At 38.8% G+C, this 16,484-nt stretch overlaps 1 protein-coding gene and 1 pseudogene across 2 annotated transcripts in view; both read left to right on the forward strand.

The window, feature by feature from the left end:
• Positions 1-16,484, forward strand: part of GRIA1 (glutamate ionotropic receptor AMPA type subunit 1) — a 307,872-nt gene that overhangs the window by 116,158 nt on the left and 175,230 nt on the right. The window lies entirely within an intron of this gene.
• On the forward strand, positions 12,467-13,217 carry LOC121040699 (adenosine deaminase-like protein; annotated as a pseudogene).

A 16,484-nucleotide genomic window follows, 5' to 3' on the forward strand; every position in this document is an offset into this window, starting at 1 on the left:
AATTTATATAAAGGGAGTCATTAAGTATGATGTTGTGTGTGTGTTTCTGTTTTCCTTTGCTCAGTATTACACTTATGGGATTCATCCATGATATTGCATATGGGTATATTTTACTCATTTTCATTTCTGTATAGGAGTCTATTGTATGAATGTGTCACAATTCATCCATAATTCTACTGTTGATGGACATGTGGGCTCTTTACACTTTTGAATAATGACTCTATAAATACTCTTGTATATGTCTCTTGGTGCACATGTGCACGTATTTCTGTTGGATGTAAACCTAGCAATGATATGAGAATGTTCTGTTTCGATAGATACTGCCAAATAGTTTCCAAAGTGGCTGTACCAATTTACACTCCCACCATCAGTATGTGACAGTTCTCAATGCTCCAAATTCTCTCAAATGCTTGGGATTGTCAATTATTTTAATTTTAGCTCTTGTGGTGGGGGTGTAGTGATAACTCATTGTGATTTTAATTTGTTTTTCTCCCGATTATTTGTGAGGTTTAGCTTCATTTCATATGTTTATTGAAGTGTTGATATGCTTTTGAAAGTAGTAACAGTTCATGCCTTTTGCCCACTTTCCTACTGGGTCATCTGTGCTTTTCTTACTGATTTAGAGATGTTCTAGATGTGAACTCTTGGTCAAGTGTGTCTCTTGTAAATATCTTCCTTTATTTAGCTTATATTTTCAGTCTCTTAACAGTATCTCCTGATGTGAAGGACAGAAATTGTTCATTTTAACGCAGTCCAATATACCAGTTTTTTTTTTCTTTTATGGATAGTTTTATATTCTGTTTAAGAAGACTTTTCTTACCCTGAGGTCATGGAGATATTCTCCTGTATTACCTTCTGGTGGCTTTATGTTTTCCCATTCACATTAACATTCCATCTGGAATTGATTTTTGCATATGGTGTGACATAGGGATCTAGAATCAATTTTTCCATATAGATATCCAACTGATGGCCTTATTGATTGAAAAGTTCATCCTTTCTCCACTGAGCTTAAGTGGCATTGTTGTCATAAATCACGTGACCAAGTACATGTAGTTCTGTTTCCGGTCTTTCTTTTCTATGCCATTGGTCTGTTTATGTATCTTAGGTCTTATATTTAACCTATCTTGATAGAAGGGATAGCATGTCCATCCACCTTTTCTTCTTCAAAATTGTTTTGGATCTGTTGTTAGACCTTTACATTTTTATGTAAATTTTAAAATCAACATGTTAAATTATGAAAAAAATATCTATAGGGGTGACATTTAATTGGGTTGGCATTTACCTTACATATCAGTTTGGGAGAAGTGATGAATTTAAATATCAAGTCTCTCAATCCAGTAACATAATATATTGCTCCATTTATTTAGATCTTATATTTCTTTCAGTAATGTTTTGTAGTTTTCAGTATAGAAACGTTGCACATCTTTTGATAGATTTATTTTCTAAGTATTTAATTTTTTTGATGTTATAAACAGTATCTTTAGCAATACTATGATTAGAGGCACCTGGGTGGCTCAGTCAGTTAAGTGTCCAACTCTTGGTTTTGGCTCAGGTCATGATCTCATGGTTTGTGAATTCAAGCCCCACATCGGGCTCCGTGCTGACATGGTAGAGTCTGCTTGATGTTCTCTCTCTCCCTCTCTGTGTCCCTCTCCCTCCCCTGTTTGCATCCTGTCTCTCTCTCTCTTTCTCAAAATAAATAAGCTTTTTTAAAAAATGCTATAATTATTTGTTGCTGGCATATTGAAATAGAATGATATTTTATATTGATTTCATGTCCAGTGACCTTGCTCTGTTCATTGAGCAATTCTAATATTTTCCTGTACTGTTTTTTTGGTTTTCTATGAATATAGTCCTGTCAGCTGTGAATAGTGACAGAATTATTTTTTCCTTGCCACGTTGGTCATGATATTATCTCTTATAACCTGTTTACTAGTATTTTCTTTAAGATTTTTTACCTGGATTTGCAACAACATGAATGGAACTACAGAGTATTATGCTAAGCAACATAAGTCAGTCAGAAAAACAAATACCATATGATTTCACTCATCTGTGGAATTTAAGAAACAAAACAAACAAGCAATGGGGAAAAAAAGAGAGAGAGAGGCAAACCAGGAAACAGACTCTTAATTATAGAGAACAAACTGATGGTTACCAGAGGGGAGGTAGGCAGGGGGATGGGTGAAATAGGTGATGGGAATTATTTCTCATGACGAGCACAAAGTAATGTATAGAATTGTTGAATCACTATGTTGTACACCTGAAAATAATATCACACTGTATGTTAACTAACTAGAATTTAAATAAAAGTAAAAAAATATATATTTTTCATCTTGATTATGAAATGAAGTACCTGTAATTTTCTTTTCATATCATGTCCATGTTCAATCCAATATCAAAGTTAGACTAACCTCAGAAGAGTAGGGAGTGTTTCCTTTTCCTATTTCCTGAAAGCATTTGTGTCAGGTGGGTGTTAATTATTCTTTAAGTGTTCAATAGAACTCTGAAGAGAGGTAAGCTGGGCCCAGAGTTTTCTTTGTGTAAAGCTTTAAATGTCTTTCATAGCTATGGCCCTAGTCAATTATGTTACTCTTCTTGTGTCAATTTTGGTAATTTATACTATGTTAGGAATTTGTCCATTTCATCTATATTTTCAAATATGTTGTCATAAATTTGCTCATAATATCCTCTTTTTCATATCTGTAGGACTTGTAGTGATGTTACTTTTTATATTACTGACATAACTTGCTCGCTCTTGTACTTTCTCTAAGATTCTTTCCAGGGTTGGTTTTGACTTTGTTTTACTTTGTTTCCTTCTCTCTTGCCTTTAGTTTACAGGTTTTTTTTTTTTTTTTCCTAACTTCTTGAAATGGTTGTGTAACTACTGAGTATTCTTTATAGCTTTTCTTATTTTCTAATATATGCATATTTAAAACCATAGATTCCCCTCTAACGGTAGGTTTTACTGTGTAATTCATTTCTTGCCTTCTTTCACATTTATTAATTTTTACATTTTTTCCACTTTTTACTCCTCTATTAATTTGGAAATTAGACATCCTTTAAATATTTTTGTGGTTACATTAGACCTTTAAACATTCATTCTTTACTTATCAAATGTTATTGTGTATTGGCATTTATATACTCTTCCCAGAGAGTGCAAAGACTTTGAACATTGTAGCTTTCTTTATTTTCTTGCCAAGGTACATGCCATTATTGCTACATATTGTTGTGTTTTTAAACTCAACAATATCTTATTGTTGCTATTTTATTCAGCCTGTATTTATTTATATTTCTCCATATGTTTATAATTTTTACTTTTTATTCTATTCTGTATCTCTGCTTCCATCTAGAATAATTTTCCTTACCCATGAATACTATCCTTTAATATTTCCACTACTGTGAGTCTGTTGTTAAGAAATATTTTTTCTTTTATTTGTAGAAAAAATGTCTTTTTTTTCACATTCTCTCTTGAAAAACGTCAGTGTTAGATATAGTCTATATTTGTAGTTATTTTCTCTCAGCATTTTAAAGATATAATTCAGTTGTTTCTTACAAAGAGTTGCATTGTTGACCGTTTTGCAGTAATCTGTCTCCTATTACTCTTTCAACTATGGATGCTTTTTCTTTTTTTAACTTTTTTTAGTGTTTATTTTTGAGAGACAGAGACAGAGCACGAGTGGGGGAGGAACAGAGAGGAAGGAGACACAGAAGCTGAAGCAGGCTCCAGGCTTTGAGCTGTCAGCACAGAGTCCGATGGGGGGCTCAAATTCACAAACAGTACCATCATGACCTGACCCAAGTCGAAAGCTTAACTGACTGAGCCACCCAGGTGTCCCTCAACTATTGATGCTTTTAAGAGTTTCTCTCTGTCTTTGGTTGTCAAGAATTTGACTGAGTTGTACCTAAGTGTAATTTATTTTAATTAACATTATTTGGGTACATTGGACTTTTTGATATTATGTCTTAATGTCTTTTATCATGTTTGGAAAACTCTTGCCAATGACTCTTAGAATTACTTCTATATACTTCCTTTCTTCCTTTTTCTCCTGATGACATTCTAGTTACTTATATCTTAGGGTTTGTCACTCCATCCACTATATCTCCCATGTTATTTCCTGTATTTTCCATGCTCTTCTCTTTCTTTGCATTTTAATACTATTCATTTCCTTTGTTCTATTTTGAAGTTGACAAATTCTCTTTTAAGCTGCAGCCAATCTGCCATTATGCCTATTAAATTCTTGATGTCAGTCTCTGTCCTTTTCAAGTTTTGAATTTCCTTTTGATTATTTTACATTTTTTAGGAGTCTGATGAAATTATCAATCTTATATTTTATCTCCAAGAAGATAGTAAGCATAGCTGATTATAAATATATGTCTGATTAATATCTTGAGCCCCTATGGATTTGTCCCTATTGTCTCTTTTCTATTCATTTTTATCTATGTTATTTTATCTTCTGGTGTAACTGGTTATTTTTTATTATGTGCTAGACATTGTATTTGAGAATTTTCTGTAGAGACAATTTGAGGCCTGGGGTAATGTTATCTTTCTATCTAATAGATACATATTTTCCTGTTGTACTAGCAATCCATTATCATTTTAATCCTGCTTCAGAGACTGAGATGATTTGAAGCTACACTGCAGTCCTTACAAGCACATGTCTATTTCCAGTTCATTTTTACTCCTTGGACAGCTCTTCTAGGTACCAAAATAAAGTGATTGTTTATCAGTCTTTTTTTATTGCCATTGTTTTTTGGTCCTGAACTCTAAACTCCAGCTTCTTATTTTTGTCTCTTCTTAGTTTAGCTGCTTCCTCTATAATTGGTAAATGTCTCCAGGGAAAAAGTAGTTCCAAACACAAGACTTACCTCCCTGGCTTTCCTCCAGCCCTACATCCTGACTCTGTAATTCTTCACTCTCTTGTTAACTCATCCATATATTCAAGAAGATTTTTAAGTATTTTGTCCAGCTGCTCTAGTTGTCCTCCCTGGAAGTATTGGTCCAAATTATATAGTATCTCGTTGACACAAATGGAGATTCTCTTGAATCTCTTGAATCTCTGTGCCTTCTCTTGAAAAATTAACAGATGTATCTACAATAGGCTGGAGCTGAGCCATGGTTTCCCTCCTTTATATGAGTCATACATTCTCCTACTCACCACAGTGTCCAGTGGGTAATTTATATTAGTCTAGTCAATGTTGGCATTTGGGATTGAGACTCTTTCCCTAAATCCTTTCTAAAGCAAAGTAGAAGATACTTTGAGTATCTTCTTAAAGAGTCTCAGTCTTAAAGAGTCTCAGTAAGGTACTACTTGACCTTCCCGGGCTTATTTCTTTTGCATATGGAATTATACAGTTGGTAAATTAAGTTAGGGTTTAAAAAAATTGGGGTGGGGGAGGGAAGAGCTCCTAAAGGTTTTCTTTTTTCCTGCACATGAGCATGGAGGGGCAGAGAGAGAGAGAGAGAGAGAGAGAGAGAGAGAATCTCAAGCAGGTTCCACATGCAGGGATCAATCCAACAACCATGAAATTGTGACCTGAGCTGAAATCAAGAGTTGGAAACTTAACTAACTGAGCCACCCAGGAACCCCTGTAGGGTTGTTATCATTCTGCTCTCCATGTGCCTGGAATATCTGGAATGCCTAATGGGCCTAGAGCTACCCTGAGAGGACAGACTGCCAGATTGCACTGAGAGCTGGGATCTAGCTTCAGTCATGGTGTGAGACCAGGAGAGTATTGAATGGAGGACTGAAGACAGGATGAATTAGAAACAGATGGTGTATATCTCCCATTGGGTGTGGGGTCCACTTCCAGAGAAGCTGCCAGTATAAGGAGTGTTAATGTCCTCTAGGGTGCCAAGTGGGGTGAAAATAAAACCACAAAAGATGAGGTAGAAGATTCAATTCTCCCTGTCAGTGATCAGAAAATCTATCTGCTCAAGGACTAGAGGGTTTAGAATACGTCTTGTCAAAGTTTCACTGGCATGGGAGAAAAGCCTACAAAGACTTCCAGGTTCCCTGTGGAAGGTCAAAATATGTGGTCTTATTTTAAAAAATGAACTGTCCTTTACTCAGTCTAATTCAGGGAAAATTTTCTGAGTATGGCTATTCTATGCAAAATAATCTGTGCCTTCAGGGAAATGGTGCTTTCTCTAATTGTGGTAGAGAGTGTAGTCTCCAGAGCTGGGCTCCCTGGATCCTAATCCCAATTCTGTGACCTTGGGCAAGTTATTACAATTCTCAGAGTTGTAATTTCCCCATCTATAAAATAGAAGTAATAGTGACATTCTCCTCAAAGTGCTATTGTAAGGATTTTAAAAAGTAATGCATAAAAAATACCTAGAATAGTGACTGGTACATATAAGAATGCAAATAAAAGCTGCACGCCAGTCAGAGTGGCCAAAATGAACAAATCAGGAGACTATAGACGCTGGCGAGGATGTGGAGAAATGGGAACCCTCTTGGGCTGTTGGTGGGAATGAAAACTGGTGCAGCTGCTCTGGAAAACAGTGTGGAGGTTCCTCAAAAAACTAAAAATAGATCTACCCTATGACCCAGCAATAGCACTGCTAGGAATTTACCCAAGGGATACAAGAATGCTGATGCATAGGGACACTTGTACCCCAATGTTTATAGCAGCACTTTCAACAATAGCCAAATTATGGTAAGAGACTAAATGTCCATCAGCTGACAAATGGATAAAGAAATTGTGGTTTATATACACAATGGAATACTACGTGGCAATGAGAAAGAATGAAATATGGCCTTTTGTAGCAACGTGGATGGAACTGGAGAGTGTTATGCTAAGTGAAATAAGTCATACAGAGAAAGACAGATACCATATGTTTTCACTCTTATGTGGATCCTGAGAAACTTAACAGAAGACCATGGGGGAGGGGAAGGGAAAAAAAAAAAAGTTAGAGAGGGAGGGAGCCAAACCATAAAAGACTCTTAAAAACTGAGAACAATCCGAGGGTTGATGGGGCATGGGAGGGAGTGGGGGGGATGGGTGATGGGTATTGAGGAGGGCACCTGTTGGGATGAGCACTGGATGTTGTATAGAAACCAATTTGACAATAAATTTCATATTAATAAAAAAAATTTTAAAAAGAAATGCAAAAAAAAAAGCTGCTGTAGATAATTGTCTTATTAGTATAATTATTTAACAATATTTAACATATTAAGTCTCTCAGAGCTCTCATTTCTTATCTCTGTTCTACACCCTTTCATTTAAAGTCCTAAACAGGATAACTTCACAAGACTTTTTCTTTCTTGGTTGGAGGCAAGGGCTATATTGGGGATTTGGAGTGTCTCTGTCTGACCCTGCTTTGTTTGGGACTCAAAAATCTCCACTGTTCTGTTAGATTTGATTGATTGAGGTTTGGCTCTCCCAAGCAATGAGCATTCCTGTGGCTAAAAGGGCTTCCAGCTAGACATTTCTGCAACCGTAATCCAATTCTCAATTTTTTTTTCAGTGTAAAGCAGAGGTGGAAAACTGATTACCCAGTGGTGACTCCAACTTACAGATGTGTGATGGTTCTCGCAGAGATTTACAATAAAAGTTTTAGGTAGCTTTTAAAAAAATCATAGGATTGCACATAAGAATCCAGATCCTTAGCTTTTTTAAAAAAGAAAAATAGGAAGATCTGGACCTGCTTTTCACTTGACAAAGTTTGGCTAAAGCTGAGTGAGCACTGGCAGGAAGAAAAGTGTTCTCTCATCTGCCCATTTGTTCATTTATGCTTCCTGCTGGGCCCTGGAGCTTACAACTGAGGGAAGCAGTGTGCTTCTCCAGAAAAGATGCCAGACCGGATCCTAAGAGCCGTGAGCCTGTAGTCATGACTGTGCTTTTAACTCATTGTGTGACCTTGGTGGAGTCACTCCCCCTGCCTGAGTCTTAGTTTCTCATCTGCAAACTTGGGAGAATGATCTCGTCTGCCTCTCAGTGATTTGGGGATGAGCTAAAATGGGAGAATGTGGGTCCTTGACTACCAGTTGCAGAAAAGTAAGGAATTATTGCTATTATCCATCATTTGCACTTCAGTAAGCATGAATGATTCCGGGACAAGTTCTGATGGACAAAAATCCTCGAATGCACAGGAGTGCTGGGAATGAACGTGGAGAGGGGACTCCATGATAAGAAAAGCACACAAGATAGACACAGCAGTGAACTTCAGGAATCTGCAGTCTTTCTGAGGGGGCTTTGGGAACAGGAGAATTTGAAGAGGGTATTAACCAGCTCCATTTTATGGATAAGAAAATTGGGGCCCAAATGGAACGTGGACCTGTATATCAATTCTAGCTACCTGTGCCTTTGTACGTGTTACTTAACCTCTCCGAGCCTCTGTTTCCTCATGCATAAAATAGTGTTCGACTCTATCTTACCATGCACTGTGAAGATTCAGTGGAATAATGTGCTTTCAGTACCTAAAACATATTGTAAATGTCTATTAAATGGCAGCCGCTATTATTAATTCAATCAAGCATATGCTAATTGAACCACTGGCAAATCAGGAAGTAGTTGAGAGAATAAGACATACTACCAGTGGCTGTTTCCTTACCAGAAAAGAACTTTTCCTGAACCATACGGGGCTTCTTCTACTTCTCCTTGCATTGAGGGAATGTCACCAGTATTCTTCCCAGCATTTGCTGCTAGGTTCATATGATACACAACCCTAGAGACCCGTATCAGTAAATTCTGACAGCCAGAGGTGGTATTAGCATTATAAAGTGTTTGCAGAATAGGACTAGTGTGCTTCCCCTTCATAAATCCTTAAATTATACCCCTACTCAGCCAGGAAGGAGAAATATGGGCCAAAAGAACACTTACTTCTTTTTGCTTTTCACTACCTTGCCTACTTCTTTGCACCACCGCATCTGAAGTGCAAGAAGTGCTCAAGTTCCTCTGGGCTCCGGAAGGTTTGAACAAATTAGCATTCTTGGAGTCAGCCCTTCTTTTTGGACTAAACTCCCTTTTCTTTTCCTCTCAGTAAAATTTCCTGTTCTGGAGAGTACTTTCTCTGCCACGCCTTTCCTAATGTAATTCTGTTTGATTTCCAGCGAGCAGCTCCTGAAAGGAGCCGCTGAACCATGCCTCGGCAGGCGTTTCAATGCCTGAACACCAGCTTTCCAGCAGACGCTGTTCCAGATGCATCTTTATATCCAGTAATCGTGCATTTAACCAAAATGAATGACACAGCATTTTTCTTCCTCTCTGTTTCCAGCCCATTAGACTTATTTGTCACCCATGGAAAAGCTCCCCCAGTTTGGGCTCCTGCCAAATCAGTGAACGTACAAATACATGCATCAAAGACACCTACACACACACACACACATGGATGTAATAGATACCTAGTCTGCATCTCTGCACCGAGCATTTAACATTGCATTTCTCGACTTTATGTTTCTTCTGAAGTTGTAGTCAGCTGCTTCTTTCCTTATTTCTTACCTCCCTGTCTCCCCCTTTCTTCCCTTTTCTACCTCTAGTTTTTTTTTCTCTACTTTTCCCAGAAACCACCTTTCTGTTGTTGTTGTTGTTGTTGTTGTTGTTGTTGTTGTTGCTGTTGTCAGTCACCACAGAATCTTATGTTGTTTAGTCTTAAAGGAGCTTGAGATAATTTTTTGAGTTTATTTATTTATTCAGAGAGAGGGCGGGGAGGGGCAGAGAGAGAGGAGAGAGAGAATCCCAAGCAGGCTCCATGCTCAGTGCAAAGCCTGATGTGGGGCTTGATCTCACAACCATGAGATCATAACCTGAGCCAAAACCAAGGGTTGGGTCTTAACCAATTGAGCCACCCAGATGCCCCGGGATGATTTTTTGTATAATTCTCTCACCTCAGGTTTGGGAAATCTGTGTGCCAGAAAGGAAACCATGCACCATGGGTAGTTTTCCTTTGCCCTTAGGAAAATTCTCAAACTCCACTGCGTGGCTTGGACCCTGCCTGTTGCCTCAGCGTCCTCTCTACCTCAGCCTCTACCTGTAACCACAAAGGCCCTTCAGTCTCTGTCTTAGGGCCTTTACACATGCTTTTCTCTCTTCCTGGACAGTCCTTCACACATAGCATACACCCCTTCTTCAGTACTTCACCTCCTGTCTATTCTTTAAGTCTCAGACCACACACTATACCCTGTTCATTTCCTCCTGGTATTTATCACAATTTTTAATTATGTATTTATTTGAGAAGTCAGTTCCTAATGTCTCTTCATCTAATAGAAGCAAGATCTCTAAGGATAAACACCATGTCCTTGCCCCCACACCCTATTTCCTCAGTGCTATATACAGCATCTGGCATTTGAGAGTAACAATAGATGTTAACAATAAGGTAATAGCATCTAACATTTATTGAGAACTTACTAGTTTAAGGTATGCTGTTCTAAGATTTTTTTACCTGTATTTTTACATGTATTTAATACTTACAACCATCCTGTGAGGTGGATGTGATTATTATCCCCATTTTGCAGATCAGAAAACTGAGTGGTCAAGTCAGTCACCCATGATTATATGGCTGAAAAGTAGCAGAGCTAGTGTCTAACTTAGGCATTCTGACTCCAGCACCTGAGCCCTCGACCAGAACATGCTGGGCCTCTATTAAGCGCTCCATTAATACTCATCGAAAGAATAAATGAAAAAACATATCAAAATTGATTACTTGCACAACTGAGGTTACAACTTCAGTTGTTTGACTGATAATCCACCCCCCTCTCTATGCAGACAGACAGCCTCTCAGGTACCAGCAGAAGGCAGTTAAAAGAAAGAAGCAGATTAACAAATTGGTCTATTGCTGATAAGGACCATGGTGGCGGGGGGAGCTGTGATGTGAATTGTGGAGTGAAGTGCAAATCATCATTTTCAATTCAGGCAAGACCCAGTAGCAGGTGGAAAAACACTAAATTGGTTGAAGAGTTCTTAAGATAAGGAATCAGGTTCTTCAGAAACATCAAGTGGAATTACAGTTATTATCACTAACAAGTCAGGTGATTCTTATGCTTTGGATGGTATTTTCCAAACCTGATTTCACGATATAAGTAACCATCAATTTTATGGAACTGCTGGTCAGAATTTTAGGATGAGAGCTCCAGGAATGTGCTTTGTTCATTCTTGTATCCATAGCATGAAGGACAGAGACAGGCACATAGTAAGTGCTCAATAAACATGTTTAATGAATTAATGGAAAAATGTATACAAACAAATCTGTCAGCAGGAACTTACTGAATACCTGTTAGTAAATCTGTGTAGTTTAAGCAACGGTGAGAAACACAAAGAAAAATAGTCAGATTCCTATTTATAGAGAGGTCATAATCTAGGTGGACCTACTAACCATTATCACGGTCAAAAAGTACCACCATCATTGGAGATTTGGTTGGTCTAGCTACTGTGGTATGTCCCTTTATATATCATTAGGTCATTTTCATACTTGCAACAATCTTAAGTGATGGCACTACTACTAATCTCCATCCCCAGATGTAGAAACTGAGATTTGGAGATGCTAATTCCTTTCCCAAGGTCACAAAGCCAGGAACTGATGGATCTAGGATTTGAACTCACGTCTCTCTGACTCTGGAATCAACCATGCCAAATGTACTCCTCCCTTTATTTCCAGATCGTCGTCTATGGGTGAGAGGCGTGGTGAGACTAAAAAGTTCGCATTTGCTGCTTACCTGAGTCTGGGATATTTCCATTCTTCCCCTCCACAACCCTATTTGTTATGTAGGTCCTAGATTCACTAACACTTTCCCCTGGAAGACTTCTCAAGCACTTAACAATTGGGTTAGCTATTCCCCCCTTTATGCTCTCTTTGGAACTCTTCCTGACTCCTGTTCATAATGCTTCTTACCCCACATTCTAATCACTTATGTTTCCCACATACTCATCTCTGAGTTCCTCCAGGATAGCAATCTAGCCTCCCAGGGCCTAGCACAGTGCCTGGCATGTAGTATGTCATTTAATAAAAACGTATGAATGAATGAATTTTAGGTAGATATTGCCATCATATGGGTCCAAGTAATATACAGCAGCAGCATTCAAAGGGAGGAGTACATTCCTGGGCACTAATTGAAGCCTAAGGGCAAAGGATTTCTGAAAAGTTGGGTAGGACATGCAGGCAGTGCCACAGGGCGCTATAGTAGTTGTAATAGCCCTTGGTGGATGAGTGGAGGGCCACATGTGGTACCCGAATTGGCAAAGCAGCCAGGAAACTCCTGCTGAGGGTACTGTTATTCATGGTGCTCCATGCTCCCCCTGCCCCATCCTCAAGGATTTGCAGGTACAAGGGCAGGAGAGACTCAAGAGCAATGGCCCATCGTGGTGATGAAGCTGAGCCCAGAGCTACACATACAGCTAATTGTATCAAAATGGGGAAGAAAAGCAATCGGGAGGAAATTCAAACCACCACACTTACTGATTGAAACACGCTGTATTGTTTAGACAAAGAACAAAAGGTTTGAGGAACTTCTTATCCTGCTAATTTGTGATGGAGGAAGAACAAGGGCCATGGAAGGCAACATTTTACTCGGAATTACCTAAAGTGGAACTTCATGCCCACTTGAATGAACTCATTGGTTCTAACACCATGAAGAAATGAATAGCCAAAAAGCCCAGGTCTTAAAATCCACGATCCTGTCATTAGAGGAATGTTTCCAGATAGTTCAAATTACTCATCAGCTTACTACTAACCATGAAGATATGCTCATGGTTACAAAAGATGTCATTAAAGAATTTTTAGAGGATGGTGTCAGGTACATGGAGCTAAGGAACACACCAAGAGAAAATGCTGCAGGCCTAGGAACACTTTCATAGAATCTGTACTGGAGGGTGTAAATTGTCCAACAAGAAAACTTAATACGTTGATGGCAAGTATTTGATAGCAATAGGCAGACAAGGTTGGCCCGTTGGTAGCCAAGGAGACTGTTAAACTTGATGAAGAGTTGTACCTTTCTACTAAGGTTATAGTTCTTGACCCTGCCCTCAGTGGAAACCCTACCACAGGACAAGCTAAAGACTTCCTGGAACCTCTTTTAGAAGCTAAAAAAGTATGTCTGACATTAGCATTACGTTTTTCAGAGATTCTACCTCCCCCACCCCCAAAAAGCCACTCACAAGTACTCCTGTACTTGCTTCCTGAACAGAATCTGGCATTGGACTTTTCTTAACTGCTCTGAAGGAGGATCCCTGGATCTGGTGGCCTTTTGAGGCAACACTCAATGCCTTTGGGTAAAGGTTAGGACTTCAGGTCCTGCAGACAACCTTCTGTCTCTCCTTCCTGCAGCTTCCAAGTTGCCACCCATTTGTAGGGAACAGTACTGTCTTAAAAATGTAAAAGTCATTTAGAAATTGTTATAAAAAGTTGAATTGAAGGCCATGTGATTATTAAGCTTCCTATCCCTGAATGTTTGGACTGTGTGAAACTAGCCAAGTTATTTATGCGGCCTACACCAACATTTTAATCCATACTTTTGAAATGACGTAAATTAGAATGTTGGGAATTCCAAATGAGGTAATACATTAGGAATTCAGCAAAAAGCTCTGTTCTTTGTACCTATTCAGTTGTTTATCACGGCCACTGCTGTTTATGCTGCTACTTGTCTTCTAGTATTATCATTAGGGAAAGTTGGGAGAGTAAAGCATTTCAGACAGAAGGACACTTCTTAGTAAAAGCATAGAGATATGAAGAAATTTCCTGCCCTCATATATAAAGACTATTCCTGGTATTCGTAAGAAAGGCTATAGATATTTAGCACATTGAGAAAGATTCCTCTGAGCCAAGCAATCAAATGCTCAGAAAATTAGAGAGCCAGTGACGTCACACTCCATTCCTAAATTTTAAGAGATAAATGTCCAAATGAAGAGTCCAGGGTGTGTCAGAGTCTAGTATATGCATCTTTTCCACTAAATATACAGCTGGGGTTCTGTAACATGGCTGCCATTTTGTTCTCAGGAAGTGGCTAAATCAGCCATTTGGTCCTTGGGAATATTGGCTTCTCTTCTTCTCTCTGGGGAAGAGTGCTGTGTTATTAGCCATCTCTTTTATCTAGAAGTAGGACAACAATTTTGGCTCTGTCTGGTCATCTAGTCTCTTCTAAGGTGTCCTGAGTGGAAATGAGAAAAGGTGGTATTTGGTCCTTGTGCTGGGATTAAGAAGAGTGGATGTGCTGGTATATACGATCCCCGAATTGTTTTCCTGAGCCACCTCCTTTCAATCTGTAAGATCTTATAGAAGTCACCACCTAAAGTATACTTAAGAGTAGGTCATGCCCTCATCTCATTCCTGTAGTGGGTCTCCATGACCAATTAAAATTACTATCCTTCTCTTTATGTCTATTATTTGAGTTTACCCTTTCTTTTTGTTTTTTGTTTGTTTGTTTTGCTTTTTTTTTATTTTTTGGTTTTTGTTTGCCTTAAGTCCTTTTGATACACTGTACATTCTTATCACGCTAAACCACTGGCACCCCCCAAAAGGTCAAAAGGTCACATGTATACTCTGTTTTTGGCCTAATTTTCCTCAAACTGTTTTCTTCCACTTAGAACACCCACATCCTATTATGACTCTCCAGACCCATCTTGATAGATGTAGTAACAACCAGAAGATAACACAGGATTATGTGGTTTCTTGTGTATTGAATCTTTTTTCCCCAGAGATAACCTGTTTGCGTAGCAATTTGGTTTAATTTTGTCACTTTAGCAAGAGTGGAAGTAGATGGCCTAGAAATCTCTGTGGGGCTGGGATGGAGAGTGTGATAGATGGAATCTAGGGTCTAAACTGTCTAGATAAGAAGATTACAACTTCTGGAGGTAGTTTGCACTTTATCCTATGTGCATCCCCACTTGCCCAGCTTCCAGATTTTAAACGACCTTGTAATTCTGGAAGACTTCTAATATATAAAGGTGGAATAAAGCCAGATGAAAGAATCGCATCCCTCTTGCATCCTGCAGGCAAATGCATGTTGACTGTAAAACTGTGTAAATGTAAGTTAAGTAATTTCACAGTCTTGGTCATTGAACTTGTTAACAGCAGCAGACAAGAAAAGTAGCAGGTGAGTGTGGAGTGAGCAGGGGCTGCTGACAAAGGGAGGAGTGACAGCAGACGAGGAGGGAGGGCCCAGCGGAGACTATGTGCTCAACGAGTATGAAGCTGTCTGGTGACCAAAACGAACAAACAAAACCAAAACACCTTACTACTTCGGGAGTCCTTAAGTTATCACTCACACCAATGCTTATGGCTTTCAATAAGAAACCAGGTATCATATGCCTATTATGTGTCAGATCCCATTCTAGGAAATCAAGGGGAGTTCTCTAAAAAGTATAAAATACAGTGCCTAGCTCTGAAAATATTTACCATCTGCAACACTACCACATCGGCCAAGGTGACGTTGTATATGTTCAGTTCTTTTTACAAATGCAGGGGCATATGTAGAACCCAGTAGGAAGTCTTTCTATTCAAAACATTTAAAATTATGTAGCCACTTACAAAATAAAATTGTTCCCTACTTTCTCCAAGATACCATTTCCTGACAATGCTAGTAATGGAGACATTTCAGAATAATGACCTCATAAGGTTCACACAGCTGTGTCTCTGCCAACTTGAATAACACACAATCACAACCTCACTTAGTCCGGGGGCAGATCTTAACAGCTTGATAGGACTATGGTCAGAAATGTAGTTTGGCTAAACGGTTTTCCCACTTTATTGGCTAAACTGTTTTCCCACTCTACTGTTAACTTATTTAATGAAAGGGAGTGTCTCGTTAAAGGTGCATAGTTTTCCTGAGAGTCCACAGGGACTCCATGAGGCCATGGCACCTACGGGACATTAGACAAAAAAAAAAAAAAAAAAAAGAGTTGAGTCTTGAGCTAGATCGGGAACCCCCAAATTCATCCTGTACTTAAGTCATTTTGAACACTTTGGTTTATTCCATCAATCCAGTCATTTAGAGTTGAGGAAGATCTTTCTTTTTCCAAAAGGCTGAGTTAGGGCATTTTCCCTGGGGATAGACCTCCTTTATAATCAGGCAGTGACATAGCCCATGGTACAGGGGGAGAGATGGGTTACTGCCCCTATATTATGTAATGTATTGGTGAGGGTAAGCATAGTGGGAGTCTTATAAAAGCAGCAGGCAGAACCAGGGCCAACCATCCATGTTAAATAGAAAAAAGAATGTGTGTGTTTATCCCACTGTCTACCAAATTTACTTTCGGAAAAATACAATGAGAGCAGAAGAAAATGAAGAGTAGGAAATGCTACAACTGCCTGGCCCTTCTGGCTTAAAATCTGAGCGAGATCAGGAAAAACATGGCTAAAATGCTGAGTTTGGAGTCAGGAAAAGTAAGTTCAAATATTGGTGTTGCTGCCATAACCTCAACTATTTGACCTCAAGGACAAATTTCCCCTTCCCAGAGCATCTGCCTCTTTCCTATGACAGAAGGAATTAGATGAAGCCTCTGTGTAGAGGTCCTTTTACTCCTGGCATTCTAGGGTTCAATAGTAATCTAAA

The sequence above is a fragment of the Herpailurus yagouaroundi genome, unplaced genomic scaffold (genome assembly GCF_014898765.1).
Source record: "Herpailurus yagouaroundi ecotype Mexico unplaced genomic scaffold, PumYag 29, whole genome shotgun sequence".
NCBI lineage: Eukaryota > Metazoa > Chordata > Mammalia > Carnivora > Felidae > Herpailurus > Herpailurus yagouaroundi.